Raw genomic sequence first — 22,001 nt, forward strand, 5'->3', positions numbered from 1 at the left:
GCTATAATATACCAAGAGATTTCGGATAACAACGATCTGTGATCTCAAGAGTCTTAAGAACTGAATAATAAAACCTCACCCATCTGAAGTGTACTGAATGAAAAAAGGTTAAAGAACCAGAAGCTTTTCTAAGCTAAGAGTATTTTCATCGATCTTTCAGTAGCATTCTCTTTCACAACAACAAAAGTATTATGAAATTTTTATTCATAACCAGGTAACAGCCCCGGCTACGCACGGGCTCTTTACAAAAAATATAAAACAGTGTATTTAATTTTGAGAATTATTAAACTTATATTGTGATGACTTTCAAATGGTACGCCCGATTTAAATGATTTAAAAAGTAATTTACAGATACTGATGTGCGCTTGAAAACGAAGTAATTTATTTTGATAAGACTTGTCGGCGCAACGACATTTAAAAAACCATTATAAAGGGTAGTTGTTTCATATGTATAGTTGTTTCATATGTATTTCACTTTAGAGGGTAGATGTGACATAAACAATGTCAAGGCGTTAGTAATAACTTTAACAAAATTATTTGTTTTATAGATCGTCGTACGATTTGTATTGAAAGAAAGTAAATGGCAATTCGTATCGTGATTTGTAATATGTAAAGATAAGTTATTTTGTGAGTTTTAGTAAAACACAAACTTAAACAGTAACCATTTTGTAATTAATGTTATTCAATTATGATTTCTTTAAATTTTAAATGGCAATATAAAGTTTAGTTGGTTTAATAATTGACTACGAAAACTTTTGTAATGATTACGGTTTATTTGAATTACTACGAATAATCTTTGTAACTTATTATTTAAAATTAAGAGTAAATGTAATGACTCCACGAAAACCATTTATATTAGGAGACATCTGTGGCGAGGACACAGTGGTGTGAGAGCTATCCAGGAGAAATTACTAAGTGTTAGTTAAAGTTGAAAATAAAGTGGTGTGAGTAAGTGAGAGTGCTTTATTGGTGAAAATGGATAGCCTGATAGGTGGAAATAGTGTTATGTGACGATAACATCGCTGACGTCACAGCATCTAATAATCAACTTGGACATGGCTCTTCGACAGACTTAATACCGTATTTATGTAAATAGCTTTCCAATAAGCGCTTTAGAAATGCCAATTTTTAAAAGTTGTAAAATGGATATAGTATGTTATCCTTAAGGTAGACATATGCCACTGCGGACTTTTCTGTAGACCTATAAAATATACATAATTCCGCCATATATTATTTTGTTATATCTCAAAGAATTTAGGCAGCGTTTTCGTTAAAAGATCTTAGACGACTCATGTTTTCCCGACATCTTAAACAAATATCGTTAATGAACACCCAAGTAAATAAAAAAACTTAACAAATTGTACACTAAAACCTTCCTCGAGAAACACGCTATCGACTAGTGATAACCATAACCTAATCGATGCAGTAGTTTTTCCGTGTATCGCGAACAGACAGACGGACAGACGCGGCGAGGGACTTTGTTTTATAATATGTATTGATATACAATAAGAAAATTATCTACATAAGTATTAAGTATCAAAGAAGATAACAAACTCTCAATATATACAACTCCAAGTCTTTCATGTTTTATAATAAATTTATTACTAAATAAAACTATATGAAAGTACTAAACATGATCACCTTCCCCACGGAAAACTTTTAATAAGTTTTAGGGTTTCAATTCATTATATTAGGTCACGGGTTTAGAACTTTTTATATTTTCCTTATCAAAATCGTACTGATAAATAATAGGAGTAATTATTGTGAGTAGAATAATTACTCCTATTGTTATGACAATGTGCTCGCTACACTTTCGCGTACAGATAAACAAGTAATAATATATGTTCTTATTCGTAACATCAATATTAAAATGGAGAACAGCTTTTATAAATATTATATTCTTCAGTAAAATGTCCGAATGAAATAAATCTCGTCGAAATCTGACTATATTCTTGGATTTTGGATGGTAGTATGAAAAATTTTAAAATATATTAATTATAATTTTTTATAATAGAATTAAAGAATATTATCTCACTAATATTTATTTAACTTTCCTTCATTATAAAATATATCTACAGTATATATATAGAATCTATTATTTTGAAAAGCAATCTCTCAAATCTTTACAATCATTAGTTAAACTCAAATAATACACTGAATATAAGAAACAAATTGAAAAGCCAACCAAATATTAATTTTTATTAATGTATCGTTGTTATGCGACTGATATATCAGTTTTAAATTAACTAATTTGTTTATTCTATGGTATTATAAACTTTTTATGAATCGAAGTTGTAGTAAAGTTTCCAACTAAACAACTAAAAAACAAATGTTATATCTCACTTTACATTTCTGTATAAATCTTAACATATGTATTTATTATCTGTTCCCTGTTAACGTTATCTGTAGCACGAGTAAGATACGAAAAGAGCTCGACGTTTCAACACATGAAGTGGAATTCAATATTAACACTCACGGAAGTTACTAAATAAAACAAAATTACATTTATTATTGTATAGAATAGTTATGAGACAGTTAATCAAAATATGAAGATAATTTTAACAAATCCGGGCTATTTAATAAAGCCTTTAATTCGAACTCGATTATAAACGACTTACTAAGAATTCACGCTTTATATTTAAAATCTTTCACAATTATTTTTTACAGTTTCAAATGGCATTATAAATCTTTTCTAAGTTTATTGTCTCTTCCTATAAGTATATCATTCAAAGTATACTCTACTTATATGGTATATTAAACGTTTGCTATTTTAGTAGAAAATCTTTGAAAACGGATATTTGAGAAACAATTACACTGATTAAGTTTGTAGCGGAGAAGTTTGTGTTCATGGATGTGATTGAAATTAGTTAATTGAAATATTTTAGTTCAGCTTCAGGGCCGTAGCATACCAAAGGAAACGTCGTCGAAGTTGACGGCTGGTTCATCGAATTAACGATCTAAGTATATATTTAAATTAAGATATATAAGATGTACTTCACTTTTAAGATGAAATTTAACATTTAATTCAAAAATGTTGCTTGTCTGAATACATTCTTGACTCTTATCTTAGAGTAAAAAAAAGTATTGCGATTATAAAATATAAGGAAATAAACAGAAAGAAACCGGAACGAAAATAAAGTTTAACATTTTCTTATAAAATAATTATTTGTTACTAAATGGAAACAAAATCATTAACAATCTACTAAGAAATATACTCACCTCAATATAGGCGTACAAAATATGAATAAAATAAATAAATTTATTATTTTACTCAAGTACGAAGTATATTCTTACTTATCACAATACTCGTAGAAACGTGATCAAAGATAATAATTCCCACAATGTCCGACGACATGCTTCCCTCTAGAGAGCTTCCCGTGAACCAAACAACCATTCCCCTATATCACTTTATGCGCAATTTTTGTTTAAATTTTTTGAAAACGAAAAAATAAAGAATAAAATGGATATGAATATAAATATTAATTAAATAAAACATATTGATTCATATAATGGATTGTAAACAAAATAAGCGCAATAATCTCGTTTGAATGTTTTGTGATATATTATGAAACATACCTCTTGTAATTAAATTTTGTTAAGATCGAGCTATACAATTATCATGTTGCTGTTTATATCTTGATTTAAGATATTAAAAAGGTTATAAGATAATATAATGTCAATTACTAAGTACATTTATTCATTTTAAACTTAATATTTCATGAAGGATTCGTATAATAATTATATTTACACATAGCGATTCACGTTACCTTATAATTATTGTTGTAATTGGAATAGAAATATCTTTAAAATATATATCGTTAATATCTCTTTTACATGAAAGTATATATATATTTAATTAACATAAATACATTTTTCGATATTATTTTGCACATTACAAAATGATGAGGGTAAATGTATCGGACCCTTCATTCAATATTTAACGAAGTCAATGTCTCATTATCTATACAAATAAATGAAATTAGAGTGTCCGTTCTTGATATTAAAATATTCGCTTTTAAATAAATGCCTATTGATCAATACACCATATAATATACATTACATCAATATTTCTTCGGTTTGATATCTGTTGCTAAAACGGTTGGGGAGATTTAGACCGACTCAGTAATATTGGTGTAATCTGGAGCAATTTGAGCTAATTAGAAATTGATATGTAAATATAAAAACAATTATATTTCCGTGTCGACCATATAGCGGGTACAGCTGTTAGAAGAAGGAGAAGAAACAGTCATAGGTAGACGTAGAATAGCCATCGAATCTGTCAAAATATATGGTGCCGTCTAGACTTTACTGAGTACAGTTTCATGTTTCTAATTGTAAAAATATATCATGACATTCGGTTAAAATAATTAAGTTCTCAAAACTGTGGTCGAAATTTGTTTAAAGAATATAAATAAATAAAAATAAAGATCAAGAATGTCTAACCTGAACAAATAGGAGACTAAACGTGTACACACACACACACACACAAATATATACATATGTGTGTCGAAGCATCATGCTATATTTGGTTTTCAAGAAGTGTGACGTTAGCAATGCTGCCGTCACTGTCACTATTTTCAACAGCTGGATAGTTCTCATACCCACACTCTCACACATTTATCTATGAACGACAGTTAGCTAACAAAAGAGAATATTTCGTTTACTATAACCATGTCAAAAAAATGGTAAAATTTAAGTAAAATACTCTCAACCCTTCACTAGTATACTCTACAAGAATCTAGTCGGTAACCTTGGGAGTGTCTTGTTGCACTTGATTTACCAATTATATATACCAGTATTAATAACTGTCACCGTTATATCCACAACAATAAACACGATTGGACTGTTTCTCTTAGAACTGTTCAATGATGCAATCTTTGCGAGTATCTACACAAAATAAAAGTTCTTTCTAGCTCTTGTTGATAAAAGTGGTTGAAGCACACTTAAGTAATTGAACAATTACTTGAGATGGGTTGTCTTCAATTTCTCAAGTTAACCGATTTATAAAATCTAGTCCTACTATATACATTAGCAGTAACATGTACGTGTGTTGGTATTTGTTCAGCGTCCAGTAAATAAACTAGTTTTTTTTCCTTTATTATTGGATTAGTTAATTGTTAAAACTGAAATGGTTCATGTTCAATAGTTTTTTTTGTTTCACAATATTTTAACTTTTTTTTATGTATTTTCAAAGGTTTCAAAAGCACTTATTTTCGAATACGTTTTAGGTTTTACGTACAAAAAATTAAAAGGAGTTTACTGTAAAAAAAAAAAAAACAAGAAAGCCGATAACTTTTGTTTCGCTTCGTGATGCAAGGAGACAACATAGATTTATTATATAAATATAAATGAAAGAAATCATTTAATAAAAAAATATGTGATCAGATACGAAAAAAGACAATGTTATCAATTTTATTTTATTATTTGAATGTCTTTATAAATCCTTACCTAATATAAACTAATTTCTTTCGGTAACTATAAAATTTAAATCCAACTCCGTCTTATGAAATAAAAAAAGTATTTTTGTTTAATATATCATAATATAACAAATTATTGCTGGTAAACGTGTTAGATAAAACCATTATTTTTATGAAGCACCGATAGCCATTCACTGAAATTCATAATATTGCGATATAAATATTTTATTTTCTGCTACAATGCGATACCTATGGGTATTAAGAAAATATTATTTTTAATGATTCAAGCCCTCAGGTTTAGGAAGAATAGTTAAAAAGATGATTATTATATAAGAAAATGTCGCTTATCCATGATACACGTAATTTAATACGATAAAGAATGGTAAAAACAGATTTAGTAATATTTTTTGGAGTAAAATAATTATTTAAGGTGTTTTATATCTTGCGGGCTTAATCCAATTAATATGACATTTAAAATGTTATTTTACTTAATCTCATAAATAAATATGATGAGAATTTTATGATCACCACTAAACACTTTCACTGACGACTGTCGATCGATCTCGTGATATATGATAATTATACGATATACTTACAGAGTCATCTCAACGAATGATATGATAGGTATAATGAAAGTCGTTTATTATAAATAAAAACATGTCGAAATATTTACAAGAGATTTAAGTAACGAATATTTCTGTCGTTAGAAGTTGAAATAATAATGTTGAAATTTTCTCTTTTTATGTTTTAGAGAATCAATATTAAGAAAAATATTACTTTTTTTAGACGAACTGTGCTAAATAATTCTTATGTTTTATACCTACATATCACAAATAAAAAATGTTTTATTGCTTTTCACCTACGTTATTTTTGCAAAGTATATTTAATTTAAAACAAGTTGTTTTGGTACAATTTACGTTATTAATTAATAATGTGCAAATATATATTTATCATATACGTAACTAAAACTATAATCCTGTGTTTTGAATCATGAATTACAAAACTGTATATACAAACTTATTTGTTGTTCACATCATAACTAATGATTAATAATCAAATAATAATAATGTTTATAATGTACTTGAGTTACTCATTTCCTTATCAAAGATATACTTACGGTATGACTAATTTAAAGTCTTTCTATAAATAGTGTAAAATATAGTTGAGAGTTAGTTTTATTTTTATGTTAAAGATGCATACGTGCAGACCTGATTAAAGGTAGGTACCGGTATGTTGCAAATGTGTTGCCGACCTTGATTGTGGAAGAGAGAGAGGAAACGGTGGGAAAACGGAAAGAGCAACCGGCTCTCTCACTCATCAGACGAAACGCAGGCAGTAAAGACTACTTCACGCCGATCTTCAGTGAGAGGATGGTACTTCCCCCGTCGAGTCAGCCCAAGTCCGAGCTCTAGTAAGTAACTCGACCACAGCTATGCTCTGCGGTTGGGTTGAATTAAGTTTACATACTGTGAAAGATGAAATTCTCAGAAATATATATTTTGATAGTTTCAGAGCAAGCCACTTTAAATTAACATGAACTTGAAATTTTAATTGCAAGGTATCCGTTTACAATTTACTAATTAATCCCTTCTCCGAGCCGTTGATCCCCGTAGACCTTTTAGACGACGAAAGATTAAATGAATTTTACACATAGTGTGGACGATTTGGTCAATCGAGGAATAGTTACTAATAAATAAGTCTGGTTTGTACTAAACATTATAAAAGTTACATAGTGTAATATTGTTGAAACCATTTAAGTTAATGACAACTATTTGTCCAAATTAAAATAACGAAATATACTCTACATAAAAATGTTTCAAAAATTACATTTTCGGTTAATTAACCATTTTCTATTGACCTTTGATGAAAAAAAAGTGGTGCTTCATATATATGATATGATAAATTCAGGGAAAAACTTAACGCGACAGTACCGTAATTTTCTCGAGACAACTTTTCCTATTCTTTACTTTAATCTACTGAGACGTGCCAACTGTAATGTCTCAAGAGCATTTTTTGTAAAAGTTGATATTTTATTCAAAACAACACAAACAATACACGAAGACTGTGTTGTGTTCATAGATTTAATGCAAAATCTATTAACTACTTCGTTTTACGAAGCTCTGTGTTATATTAATCTACTGATCTGTAATGTATTATATATATTCGGAATGACTTTCCTTATGCTTACAATATATAACTTGTGAAAGAAATGTTACCAAATTATGGACTAAAATAACAGTTTTTTTTTGTCCACTGAAAGCTTATTTTATGACAGTAGATTCATGGAAATAAAATTGAGATATTAAAATACAAAATGTACAAATATCAAACGAATTTGAAAATGTTTAGCCAACGAACGCCTTATTACGTAAACTTAAAATAAAAATTATTTATGTAATATCGTTTTATTAATATTTTTAATACAAATAATATTTTTGACACTTGATAGGCTGAAGGTTTGTTTATTTTTAATTCAAGAGACGGCAGTAAGTGGACAGAAACCAGAAAGCTGATATTGCGAAAAAACCGCAAGCTGTCAAATCTAGTTGCTAGCTGTGTCATTCACGAAGTTTCCTAGGGATGGCTATCAATTACATTCCAGGTATGAATTTTAGTTAAAATGTTATGGTTTATGTATCTTGTTTTTTTGTTTTATAGAATTATGAACACAAAGTGAAAGCAACTACAAAGTGAAAAATAAATTTAGTCACTAAAGAGTAATAGATTTATTTATATATATTTTAGGATTAATTAATTAGAAGTTATATAATTTTGAGTCGATGTCAGGTAAGGCAGCACTAGGTATTATAGTAATTGTCGTTATAAAATATTAGTTTCCTTTTTTTTAGAACTACAATAATATTAGTAAGTAGGTTTCATCTATGAAAATTTATTCTACTCTAATATAATTTTTTTTGTAATTCCTTTTCAAATAGTAACGATTCCTTTAGAATCTGTTGTTATTACAAATAAAGTAGTTAGGTACGTAGGGATTTGTGTATTAACGGATCACAACCATAATTTTATTATAGGTAAATAGTTTTTGATACTCTAATGTTAGTGAATTTTATTTTTAATAATTCGCTTAGCTTTTCTTAAGATTTCGTATCCTGAGTACGTTTGTTATGCAAATGCTTACTATGGATAAAGAGTCCTTTCTATCTCTATTTTCATTGACAGTTTGTGAGACAGTTCTAGTTGAGAAACAAAGTTAGTTTAATTGTCAGTACGTACATATTCCCATATTTTCCTTACTGTAAGTAACATTTGTCATATCTCATTATATTGCGTTCAATAATTTGATATTTTAGTAAGGTCATTGCACCCGTTACTTGACAATGCGTTCAAAATTATGAAATTATTATTTAATAAATTCTTAATAACTAAAACAAAATGCCTATAACTTTGTGGTGAGTATATTAATTTTTGTTATACATATAGTTGTCGTTAACTCACATTTATACGTATATATGATGCAAATAGTAAAACTGTGAATAGAAAGATCAATAAATTTTCGTAAAATATAATGAAAGAGACGTAACCTCTTAGCATTCAATGTATTCACGGTGCGGACGCCGGCTCCATTGAATAGAAATTTTTCGATGTTAAATAAACATAAATATTTTATTTTTTTTCAGTAATACTTTTTAATTATTTTAGAGAAATTATATATCGGCAAGCTATGATATATCAATGTTTACTAAGTGACTGTCATGAGTATCTCTCCAGTTATTTCCCAACCCCGCATAGCTATGATACAGCCGTCTAACCAATCAAGCTCGCAATTATACTAATTGAAATGCTCTGAGCGCATTCGACTAAACACAAAGGAAGGAATTCTTAATATAAACCATATGCGAATAACATTATTATTACGAGTCGTTCTGATATTTGTTTAAGACATGAATATACAAAATGTAAACAAAAAAGAATTGAAAACGGTTTTTATTTTGTAAGTTCAATTAACTGATGGTTCTTAGAGAGATTTCGTCAAATTTGATAAATATATCAAGATCTTAATGAGATCTAAGATTTTCGCGAGTATTCATTTAAATGAAACTAGTATTATTCGGATTTACTACGAGGCACCTCGTCTGCCCGTGATCACGGTTGCTGCAAAGTAACCGAAACGTCGGGATTATGTAGTTTTTAAATAATAAAATCCGCGTAGTAAATCCGAATAATACTAGTTTCATTTATATCAAGATCTTTACTATACTTAATTAAAAATATAATAAAATTCTAAAAAAGACGAAACCGCCAATATGTCTCTTGATAAAATGAGCTCAGAATAAACGAAATGCTTAGTTAATACAGGCATTACTGTAGAAATTGAAGCCGCAGTATACGGTTCCTACAAAGATATTATAAAATTGCAACCTAATATATTAATTAGAGGCCCAGAGATTTCTTCTCAAGATATTTTTTTTTAATTCATTCCTCATTAATTGCATCGGTTTTCGTAGCCGAGACTCGGAAAAGTAAACAACTCCATTAGAAAGCCAAATTTTATTTTGTTTTGCAATAATTCAAATGCCCCAGGCTATTAGGATCGGTCGCCTCGCTTTATAGTTGTTATAGTTGGTAACTATAAATGTTAGTCTTCTATCATTTACTCTGACATTACCGATTGAATCTAACGAAATGTATTTTAGAGTGAGAAAGCTCTTCAGTTCGAATGCTTGATATAGATATAAAGGACAGTCAGTGACGTTTACTGACCTGTTACATTAATTGGACAGCGAATTAATATATTCATAAACGGGACTAAAAAGGATTCAATATTTTCCTTACTGTCTTACAAATTCCTTCATATATTTTTAGTTACTTACAATATTTTACGGAGTATATCCTTTAAGTTAGTAACAAATTAATCATGATAAATAATCACACCATAATAAAATAATTACAAATAGTGTTTAAAGCAAAGCATTGAAATTTCAACGAAATGAAAATAAATAAATTTCCGAACGTTATTCCTACGTGAAATAAGTATTGATTGCCCCACACAACATTATAACCGAGCGATAATTTAGTCTACAATCTGCATGTATAACGCTTTTAATGGACGTAATCGAAAATATTCTGCCTACATGTATTTAGCACGTACAGCCTTCTTATAATTTATACATATCTAGTATCTAGTAACTAGTAACTTGCTTATTATTAGTATAATCAATAAAAGAATTACTGTCTTTAATAAAATGCCATTGGTTATAAACTTTTAGTCATAAAATGTATTAAATATAAAATAGCACCTAGTATATTGCAATAGAGTAAAACAATATGGTCAAGTCATTTAAATACGACTGTAGCTTATGTAAACACAAAATCCTATAATATCATATTTTATAAATATAAAACGATTTAGGAACTCGTAGGTAAGATGCCATTGTCAGTATAAGTCAAATACCTACCTAAAGTATTGAAAAAACTTATTAATATTAATAGCTTTACCTAGCCTAGCTCTCTTTGTGTCTACACTGAAGACAAGTCTCCTTTGAACTGAGTTCATTCATCTCAAGAGTGCGATAAGCGTAGCTTTAAATGTCTAGTAGCACAGTTGTTTGTGGCGCGCTTTTTGGATAGTATAAGTGCTATTTTTTGAAAAAGTATATTTATGTAAATTTTTATTTGATTATTATCAAGCGATCAACTTAATTGTCAAGCAATAATCTAAACTCTGTACACGTGAGCGACTGACCTGTTTTTAATTCTCTTTATAAGTTTTATATTTTCTGGTGATTTCAATACTTATGCACTTGTAAATAAGACGAAGCAAATACATCTGTAATTCAAAACAAAGCGGCTATAAGTTAAATTTTAAAAGGAAAAGTTTAAGATAATTATCAATAAGCATTTCACATTTTTTTAATAATTTTGTTTATTGCAGAGTTCCAAGATTAAGAAAAACATTCATTATACAAAAAATAAAGTAACAATTTTTTACTATATGAATTACTTTTTACAATGTCCCTAAGTTCAAGGACTTTTTGTGGCAACTAAAATATCGTATTCAACGAAAACAGCGACAAGTAGTAATGGACATGCAGTATCCATATCTATATCCCATATTTATGCACAGACGCTGACATTGGCCATGGTTACAAGATCGTACAATCGGTGGAGAGATATCGCTAGCTGCCTGCCGAAATAAAGCTGGATACTCCAAGTCGAACACGTCTAAGGGATAAAATTTTATTGTTAATTATTATTCAAGTGAAAAAAATGCAAATAAAATCCAATACAACAAAGTATTCACTCACCAGGTTGTTGATTTTGCTCGGAAACTACGCTCTGTGCCATCAGCAGAGCCACCGTCATGGCAAAAAAGAAAGAAATCATTGTTTTCATGTTGACTACTTGTTTTGTAGCTTCTTAGTTTAATCGTGCAGATTAAATTTTGGTATTTATATAAATACATTATCTGATAGCAAACGAAAAATAATGCATAGGGGATGTCCTGACTGACATTATCATGGATCTCGCTAGGTAAATTAGCGATAACTTTACATTCAAAGTATTATTGTTACACACTTCAAAGCTCTCTTTTTCTTAACTTTGCAAGAAAATTCTTTAGTTGCAACGGTTTTCCGAATAGAATATAAGATGAAATGAAAATTATAACTAGAGTATCACACCGTAGAATCCATTGTGCCATGCTTCAAAGTATGTTTTGATAAACTGGGCTGCGTCACCTTTAGATTAAGATACGATAAATACTGAGAGAACCGATCTCGAATGTCTAGGTAAAACAAGGTAGCCGATCATATTTAGCCTTGGGTATGCGCTCTACCACTTCTAAGGAAAATTCTGGACGAGAAACGAGAACTGGTGAGTCAGCGTTTATTTTAAAAATTTTATCGGCAATAAAAACAATCAAGTATTGGTAGTTAGTTTAAAATAGAATATTTGTTTATAAACATATTTCTATCGATAATTTACTAATAAAGAGATTAAGGTCGAAGATAATTTCCGTCAGGGCATCCCCTATTCACTTTAATCATTTTCTTATCAGATAATATCACTGCATATAAATATCGTAATTCGATCTGTACGGGTATACCAAGTAGACGAGCGGGAAGCGAATAGTCAACATGAAAACAATCATTTCTTTCTTTTTTGCCATGCTGGTGGCTCTGTTAATGGCACAGAGCGTAGTTTCCGAACAAAATCAAAAACCCGGTGAGTGAAAATTTACTAAATATCTCGGATTTCTGACTATTCTTTTATATTTTCTTCTAACTTGCATTTGTTTCTCCTGAAAAACAAATTTGAAGATCTTTTTTATTTCCCAGATGTGTTCGATATCCAGTATCCAGAGGTATTCCGGCATGTGGCCGACGAAGCGGATAGTGACGTCATGTCCGCCGCTCGATCTTGCACCAACCACATCTGTCATCGTTTATGTGTGGCGTTGTACTACAGAACTGGACGGTGCATCTCTAGCACTGTCTGTCGTTGCACTCGTTAAAAGGCACACTAGTTAACAACCTTATGGAAGATGTTTTTTTTTTTTAAGAATCGTACAAAGTGACTGAAATTCTAACAAGTGATAATGTCAAGTTTTATTAATATAAGACCCACTATAAAATTATTTACTGGTTTCATTTACGAACTTACTCCATAATGAATAAGAAATATTAAAAACCATACCGTCCCTTAAAGTATTAATACTCGTATGTAACAAACTATCTGTACGAGTTTTATACTGTTTATATTCTCACCATAGTAAACTACATAATAGTGTTGATGTGTCATTAACATTATTTAAAGTGATCGTTTTATACTCGAATACATCTACGAGTATAGTAATGACTTATGATTTAATTCCTTAAAAATTCTGGGATCGACCAATAAGCGTGTGCATTAAAATAATCCCAAGTATGGAAAAAAATTGTAATTTTTTTAGGTATATTATTTTAAATTATTTATAAATTCGTTAGACCAAGTTCGTCAAGTTTTCAGTACCAAACAAGTTATCATGTCACGAGTATCATTAACAATTCCCGACACTAACAATGTCAATATCAATCTGTCTGTCAAAAATAAAAATAGAATAAGCATTATTGAAACAGTTACTAAGAATGTTTATTTTTTTTTAATATATTACCAATGCATATATACCCCACGAGATAACCTAATCGCACTTACCGGTACGTTGTGATTTAAATCATAAACAGCAATTAATGTAATTGTAACTTTACAAATTATATTAAACATTACAGCATCTTTATGAAGAATTTTAAGATACATATTGCCTGATCCCTAATACTATTCGAATCTGCCTACTATATCAATTAAACAAAAAAATAAAATATGTTCAGTTCAGAGATACGCCACTTCAATTCCCGATGGTATCGATGAGATCTACTTTGATTCCGTAATTTGAAATAATAAGAATCCCTTTACTGATACTTACGTACCTATATCTTAATAACATATTTAACGCCAGGAATACCAATATGTCAGGAAAACATTGATTTCTCATTGTAAATGGCGAAGAACAAACGTTTAACCTATCGTTATATACTTCCGTTAAATCCTTGGTAGTTCCTACCAGTGCGATGTTAAATTGTGATTGAAAATAAAACCTTTTTTTTAGTTTTTCTTGACAATGACTGACAGGCATTTAGCGTATGCAATACTTATTTATATATATTTATTACTTACCTTTGCAAGTAGCGCAGCTAGTTGCACATTGAGCAAACAAAACGAATCTTTTTCTAGCCAAATTAACGTATAACTGTAAATTTTATTAATAAATCCGAGAACAACTACCTCTGAACTTAGAATTATAAAAATAACAAAGTATTTAAAAGCAAAACTTATGTGGTAGATCAGGATGTTAAGTCTTATAATAATCCTCATACATGCTAGTTATACCTACAATGCATGTTGTTGGCTTTCATTAAAAATATAATAAAATTCTAAATAAGACGAAACCGCCAATATGTCTCTTGATAAAATGAGCTCAGAATAAACGAAATGCTTAGTTAATACAGGCATTACTGTAGAAATTTAAACCGCAGTATACGGTTACTACAAATATATTATAAAATTGCAACCTAATATATTAATTAGAGGCCCAGACATTTCTTATCAAGATATTTTTTTTAATTCATTCCTCATTAATTGCATCGGTTTTCGTAGCCGAGACTCGTGAAAGTAAACATCTCCATTAGAAAGCCAAATTTTATTTTGTTTTGTAACAATTCAAATGACCCGGGCTAGTAGGATCGGTCGCCTCGCTTTATATTTGTTATAGTTGGTAACTATAAATGTTAGTCTTTTATCATTTACTCTGACATTACCGATTGAGTCTAACGAAATGTATTTCAGAGTGAGAAAGCTCTTCAGTTCGAGTGCTTGATATAGATATAAGGACAGTCAGTGACGTTTACTGACATTTATTTATTGGACAGCGAATTAATATATTCATAAACGGGACTAAAAAGGATTCAATATTTTCCTTACTGTCTTACAAATTCCTTCATATATTTTTAGTTACTTACAATATTTTACGGAGTATATCCTTTAAGTTAGTAACAAATTAATCATGATAAATAATCACACCATAATAAAATAATTACAAATAGTGTTTAAAGCAAAGCATTGAAATTTCAACGAAATGAAAATAAATAAATTTCCGAACGTTATTCCTACGTGAAATAAGTATTGATTGCCCCACACAACATTATAACCGAGCGATAATTTAGTCTACAATCTGCATGTATAACGCTTTTAATGGACGTAATCGAAAATATTCTGCCTACATGTATTTAGCACGTACAGCCTTCTTATAATTTATACATATCTAGTATCTAGTAACTAGTAACTTGCTTATTATTAGTATAATCAATAAAAGAATTACTGTCTTTAATAAAATGCCATTGGTTATAAACTTTTAGTCATAAAATGTATTAAATATAAAATAGCACCTAGTATATTGCAATAGAGTAAAACAATATGGTCAAGTCATTTAAATACGACTGTAGCTTATGTAAACACAAAATCCTATAATATCATATTTTATAAATATAAAACGATTTCGGAACTCGTAGGTAAGATGCCATTGTCAGTATAAGTCAAATACCTACCTAAAGTATTGAAATAACTTATTAATATTAATAGCTTTACCTAGCCTAGCTCTCTTTGTGTCTCTACACTGAAGACAAGTCTCCTTTGAACTGAGTTCATTCATCTCAAGAGTGCGATAAGCGTAGCTTTAAATGTCTAGTAGCACAGTTGTTTGTGGCGCGCTTTTTGGATAGTATAAGTGCTATTTTTTAAATTTTTATTTGATTATTATCAAGCAATCAACTTAATTGTCAAGCGATAATCTAAACTCTGTACACGTGAGCGACTGAGCTGTTTTTAATTCTCTTTATAATTTTTATATTTTCTGGTGATTTCAATACTTACTTTTAAATAAGACGAAGCAAATACATCTATAATTCAAAACAAAGCGGCTATAAGTTAAATTTTAAAAGGAAAAGTTTAAGATAATTATCAATAAGCATTTCATATTTTTTTAATAATTTTGTTTATTGCAGAGTTCCAAGATTAAAAAAAACATACATTATAGAAACAATAAAGTACCAATTTTTTACTATATGAATTACTTTTTACAATGTCCCTAAGTTCAAGGACTTTTTGTGGCAACAAAAATATCGTATTCAACGAAAACAGCGACAAGTAGTAATGGACATGCAGTATCCATATCTATATCCCATATTTATGCACAGACGCTGACATTGGCCATGGTTACAAGATCGTACAATCGGTGGAGAGATATCGCTAGCTGCCTGCCGAAATAAAGCTGGATACTCCAAGTCCAACACGTCTAAGGGATAAAATTTTATTGTTAATTAATATTCAAGTGAAAATATGTAAATAAAATCCAATACAACAAAGTATTCACTCACCAGGTTCTTGATTTTGCTCGGAAACTACGCTCTGTGCCATCAGCAGAGCCACCGTCATGGCAAAAAAGAAAGAAATCATTGTTTTCATGTTGACTACTTGTTTTGTAGCTACTTAGTTTAATCGTTCAGATTAAATTTTGGTATTTATATAAATACATTATCTGATAACAAACGAAAAATAATGCATAGGGGATGTCCTGACTGACATTATCATGGATCTCGCTAGGTAAATTAGCGATAACTTTACATTCAAAGTATTATTTTTACATATTTCAAAGCTTACTTTTTCTTAACTTTGCAAAAAAAATCTTTAGTTCCAACTGCTTTCCGAATAGAATAAAAGAAGAAATGAAAATTATAACTAGAGTATTCTAATGAGTAAGTCACTGCTTTCACCCTACTACTAAATAAAAGAAAGGTTATTTTTGAATTTTAATGAAGTAGTAAATTTAAAATTATTCTTTATATTAAAGAGCCGACTCTGAAGACTGTCACCTGTTCTGCGTCGAAGAGACGATGCAACAAGACCTCAACTGCAAACAACGAACAAAAAGGGTTTGCCTACATCAGTTGCTCATCCGGGGCTGCTTGTATGATCACACCGTAGAATCCATTGTGCCATGCTTCAAAGTATGTATTGATAAACTGGGCTGCGTCACCTTTAGATTAAGATACGATAAATACTGAGAGAACCGATCTCGAATGTCTAGGTAAAACAAGAAACGAGAAACGAGAACTGGTGAGTCAGCGTTTATTTTAAAAATTTTATCGGCAATAAAAACAATCAAGTATTGGTAGTTAGTTTAAAATAGAATATTTGTTTATAAACATATTTCTATCGATAATTTACTAATAAAGAGATTAAGGTCGAAGATAATTTCCGTCAGGGCATCCCCTATTCACTATAATCATTTTCTTATCAGATAATATCACTGCATATAAATATCGTAATTCGATCTACACGGGTATACCAAGTAGACGAACGGGAAGCGAATAGTCAACATGAAAACAATCATTTCTTTCTTTTTTGCCATGCTGGTGGCTCTGTTAATGGCACAGAGCGTAGTTTCCGAGCAAAATCAAAAACCCGGTGAGTGAAAATTTACTAAATATCTCGGATTTCTGACTATTCTTTTATATTTTCTTTTAACTTGCATTTGTTTCTCCTGAAAAACAAATTTAAAGATCTTTTTCATTTCCCAGATGTGTTCGATATCCAGTATCCAGAGGTATTCCGGCATGTGGCCGACGAAGCGGATAGTGACGTCATGTCCGCCGCTCGATCTTGCACCAACCACATCTGTCATCGTTTATGTGTGGCGTTGTACTACAGAACTGGACGGTGCATCTCTAGCACTGTCTGTCGTTGCACTCGTTAAAAGGCACACTCGTTAACAACCGTATGGAAGTTGTTTTTTTTTTTTAAGAATCGTACAAAGTGACTGAAATTCTAACAAGTGATAATGTCAAGTTTTATTAATATAAGCCCACTATAAAATTATTTACTGGTTTCATTTACGAATTTACTCCATAATAAATAAGAAATATTAAAAACCACACCGTCCCTTAAAGTATTAATACTCGTATGTAACAAACTATCTGTACGAGTTTTATACTGTTTATATTCTTACCATAATAAACTACATAATAGTGTTGATGTGTCATTAACATCATTTAAAGTGATCGTTTTATTCTCGAATACATCTACGAGTACAGTAACAGAAAATGAGCCTTTGCCAAATATGATTTATGATTTAAATCCTTAAAAATTCTGGGATCGACCAATAAGCGTGTGCATTAAAATAATCCCAAGTATGGAAAAGCAATAGTAATTCTTTTAGGTATATTATTTTAAATTATTTATAAATTCGTTAGACCAAGTTCGTCAAGTTCTCAGTACCAAACAAGTTATCATGTCACGAGTATCATTAACAATTCTCGACACTAACAATGTCAGTATCAATCTGTCTGACAAAAATAATATTAAAATAAGCATTATTGAAACAGTTACCAAAAATGTATTTTTTTTAAATATCTAACCAATGCATATATACCCCACGAGATAACCTAATCGCACTTACCGGTACGTTGTGATTTAATTCATTAACAGCAATTAATGTAATTGTAACTTTACAAATTATATTCAACATTAAAGCATCTTTGTGAAGAATTTTAAGATACATATTGCCTGATCCCTAATACTATTCGAATCTGCCTACTATATCAATTAAACAAAAAAATAAAATATGTTCAGTTCAGAGATACGCCACTTCAATTCCCGGTGGTATCGATGAGATCTACTTTGATTCCGTAATTTGAAATAATAAGAATCCCTTTGCTGATCCTTTTACTGGTACCTATATCTTAATAACATATTCAACGCCAGGAATACCGATATTTCATGAAAATGTTGATTCCGCATTGTAAACGGCGAGGAACAAACATTTAACCTATCGTTATACACTTCCGTTAAATCCTTGGTAGTGCCTACCAGTGCGATGTTAAATTGTGATTGAAAATAAAACCTTTTTTTTAGTTTTTCTTGACAATGACTGACAGGCATTTAGCGTATGCAATACTTATATATATATATATTTATTACTTACCTTTGCAAGTAGCGCAGCTAGTTGCATATTGAGCAAACAAAACGAATCTTTTTCTAGCCAAATTAACGTATAACTGTAAATTTTATTAATAAATCCGAGAACAACTACCTCTGAACTTAGAATTATAAAAATAACAAAGTATTTAAAACCAAAACTTATGTGGTAGATCAGGATGTTAAGTCTTATAATAATCCTCATGCATGCTAGTTATACCTACGATGCATGTTGTTGGCCTCCATTAAAAATATAATAAAATTCTAAAAAAGATGAAACCGCCAATATGTCTCTTGATAAAATGAGCTCGGAATAAACGAAATGCTTAGTTAATACAGGCATTACTGTAGAAATTGAAGCCGCAGTATACGGTTACTACAAATATATTATAAAATTGCAACCTAATATATTAATTAGAGGCCCAGAGATTTCTTCTCAAGATATTTTTTTTAATTCATTCCTCATTAATTGCATCGGTTTTCGTAGCCGAGACTCGGAAAAGTAAACATCTCCATTAGAAAGCCAAATTTTATTTTGTTTTGTAACAATTCAAATGACCCGGGCTATTAGGATCGGTCGCCTCGCTTTATATTTGTTATAGTTGGTAACTGTAAATGTTAGTCTTCTATCATTTACTCTGACATTACCGATTGAGTCTAACGAAATGTATTTCAGAGTGAGAAAGCTCTTCAGTTCGAGTGCTTGATATAGATATAAAGGACAGTCAGTGACGTTTACTGACCTGTTACATTTATTGGACAGCGAATTAATATATTCATAAACGGGACTAAAAAGGATTCAATATTTTCCTTACTGCGTTACAAATTCCTTCATATATTTCTAGTTACTTACAATATTTTACGGAGTATATCCTTTAAGTTAGTAACAAATTAATCATGATAAAATAATCACACCATAATAAAATAATTACAAATACTGTTTAAAGCAAAGCATTGAAATTTCAACGAAATGAAAATAAATAATTTCCGAACGTTATTCCTACGTGAAATAAGTATTGATTGCCCCACACAACATTATAACCGAGCGATAATTTTGTCTACAATCTGCATATATGACGCTTTTAATAGACGTAATCGAAAATATTCCGCCTACATTTATTTAGCACGTACAGCCTCCTTATAATTTATACATATCTAGTATCTAGTAACTAGTAACTTGCTTATTATTAGTATAATCAATAAAATAATTACTGTCTTTAATAAAATGCCATTATTGGTTATAAACTTTTAGTCATAAAATGTATTAAATATAAAACAGCACCTAGTATATTGCAATAGAGTAAAAAAATATGGTCAAGTCATTTAAATACGACCGTAGCTTATGTAAATACAAAATCCTATAATATCATATTTTATAAATATAAAACGATTTAGGAACTCGTAGGTAAGATGTTGTTGTCAGTATAAGTCAAATACCTTCGGATGGTATCGAATAAACTTATTAATATTAATAGCTTTACCTAGCCTAGCTCTCTTTGTGTCTACACTGAAGACAAGTCTCTTTTGAACTGAGTTCATTTATCTCAAGAGTGCGATAAGCGTAGCTTTAAATGTCTAGTAGCACAGTTGTTTGTGGCGCGCTTTTTGGATAGTATAAGTGCTATTTTTTGAAAAAGTATATTTATGTAAATTTTTATTTGATTATTATCAAGCAATCAACTTAATTGTCAAGCGATAATCTAAACTTTGTACACGTGAGCGACTGAGCTGTTTTTGATTCTCTTTATAAGTTTTATATTTTCTGGTGATTTCAATACTTACTTGTAAATAAGACGAAGCAAATACATCTATAATTCGAAACAAAGCGGCTTTAAGTTAAATTTTAAAAGGAAAAGTTTAAGATAATTATCAATAAGCATTTCATATTTTTTTAATAATTTTGTTTATTGCAGAGTTCCAAGATTAAGAAAAACATACATTATATAAACAATAAAGTAACAATTTTTTACTATATGAATTACTTTTTACAATGTCCCTAAGTTCAAGGACTTTTTGTGGCAACTAAAATATCGTATTCAACGGAAACAGCGACAAGTAGTAATGGACATGCAGTATCCATATCTATATCCCATATTTATGCACAGACGCTGACATTGGCCATGGTTACAAGATCGTACAATCGGTGGAGAGATATCGCTAGCTGCCTGCCGAAATAAAGCTGGATACTCCAAGTCGAACACGTCTAAGGGATAAAATTTTATTGTTAATTAATATTCAAGTGAAAATATGTAAATAAAATCCAATACAACAAAGTATTCACTCACCAGGTTCTTGATTTTGCTCGGAAACTACGCTCTGTGCCATCAGCAGAGCCACCGTCATGCCAAAAAAGAAAGAAATCATTGTTTTCATATTGACTACTTGTTTTGTAGCTTCTTAGTTTAATCGTTCAGATTAAATTTTGGTATTTATATAAATACATTATCTGATAACAAACGAAAAATAATGCATAGGGGATGTCCTGACTTACATTATCATGGATCTCGCTAGGTAAATTAGCGATAACTTTACATTCAAAGTATTATTTTTACATATTTAAAAGCTTACTTTTTCTTAACTTTGCAAAAAAATTCTTTAGTTCCAACTGTTTTCCGAATAGAATAAAAGAAGAAATGAAAATTATAACTAGAGTATTCTAATGAGTTAGTCACTGCTTTCACCCTACTACTAAGTTAAAAAAAAATATTTTTGATTTTTAATGAAGTATTAAATATAAAACTATTCTTTATATTAAAGAGCGGACTCTGAGGACTGTCACCTGTTCTGCGTCGAAGAGACGATGCAACAAGACCTCAACTGCAAACAACGAACAAAAAGGGTTTGCCTACATCAGTTGCTCATCCGGGGCTGCTTGTATGATCACACCGTAGAATCCATTGTGCCATGCTTCAAAGTATGTTTTGATAAACTGGGCTGCGTCACCTTGAGATTAAGATACGATAAATACTGAGAGAACCGATCTCGAATGTCTAGGTAAAACAAGGTAGCCGATCATATTTAGCCTTGGGTATGCGCTCTACCACTTCTAAGGAAAAT

At 30.1% G+C, this 22,001-nt stretch overlaps 1 long non-coding RNA gene across 1 annotated transcript; it reads left to right on the forward strand.

The window, feature by feature from the left end:
* The first annotated feature begins 12,065 nt into the window (after positions 1-12,065).
* LOC133320358 (uncharacterized) lies at positions 12,066-13,014 on the forward strand. Its single transcript, XR_009753740.1, has 3 exons — positions 12,066-12,251; positions 12,436-12,602; positions 12,716-13,014. It is a non-coding gene; the product is annotated as an uncharacterized LOC133320358 (long non-coding RNA).
* The last annotated feature ends 8,987 nt before the right edge of the window (positions 13,015-22,001 follow it).

The sequence above is a fragment of the Danaus plexippus genome, assembly GCF_018135715.1.
Source record: "Danaus plexippus chromosome 18 unlocalized genomic scaffold, MEX_DaPlex mxdp_20, whole genome shotgun sequence".
In the NCBI taxonomy this organism is placed as follows: Eukaryota; Metazoa; Arthropoda; class Insecta; order Lepidoptera; family Nymphalidae; genus Danaus; species Danaus plexippus.